The sequence below is a fragment of the Neophocaena asiaeorientalis genome, unplaced genomic scaffold (assembly GCF_003031525.2).
Source record: "Neophocaena asiaeorientalis asiaeorientalis breed wild unplaced genomic scaffold, Neophocaena_asiaeorientalis_V1.1 scaffold1019, whole genome shotgun sequence".
NCBI classification, from domain to species: domain Eukaryota; kingdom Metazoa; phylum Chordata; class Mammalia; order Artiodactyla; family Phocoenidae; genus Neophocaena; species Neophocaena asiaeorientalis.
In genome coordinates this window covers 1,403,807-1,404,388 of record NW_020173382.1, presented here as the reverse complement: position 1 = coordinate 1,404,388, position 582 = coordinate 1,403,807, and the positions used below count along the sequence as shown (strand labels likewise).

The window sequence follows — 582 nt, the reverse complement described above, 5'->3', positions numbered from 1 at the left end:
TGTAGATATGTCCATGCCACTCTCTCACTTCGTCCCAGCTTACCCTTCCCCCTCCCCGTGTCCTCAAGTCCATTCAAAAATATGGAACGCTTCACGAATTTGGGTGTCATCCTTGCACAGGGGCCATGCTAATCTTCTCTATATCGTTCCAATTTTAGTATATTGGAAGCCAGCACCTAATGCTGACTTTTAATTCCTTCCTCACTTACAAAACAGTGAAGCCCCTGCTCCAGACTTTCTGGTCCAATAAGTATTCTTCCTTACCTGCACGTTCTAAGCTCTGCTGATCCTCTGTGTGTTCTAAAATGTATTGTCTTCCGTGATAGTCTCATCAACAAAATGGTGAAATGTGGGCTGGATGATAACATTTAAGGAGGTTTGCACCTGGTACATTACCGCTACGCAGGGAATCGATTGATGGCGGCATCGGGCTGCAGGGAAGAGTGGGACTCTCCAGCCCTGTGCGGATGTACATTCTTTGTCAAGGAAAGATCAAGTAAAGAGAGTCCCTTGATCATATTTGTTTATGAGCCCAAGCTGACAGGGCTAGCGTGTCCAATTCTATACATGTAAATACACACA

The 582-nt window shown here is 45.4% G+C and overlaps 1 non-coding gene across 1 annotated transcript; it reads right to left on the bottom strand.

The window, feature by feature from the left end:
• Positions 1–75: 75 nt before the first annotated feature.
• Positions 76–178, bottom strand: LOC112400701 (U6 spliceosomal RNA). The gene has a single exon (XR_003003454.1). It is a non-coding gene; the product is annotated as a U6 spliceosomal RNA (small nuclear RNA).
• Between the last annotated feature and the right edge of the window lie 404 nt (positions 179–582).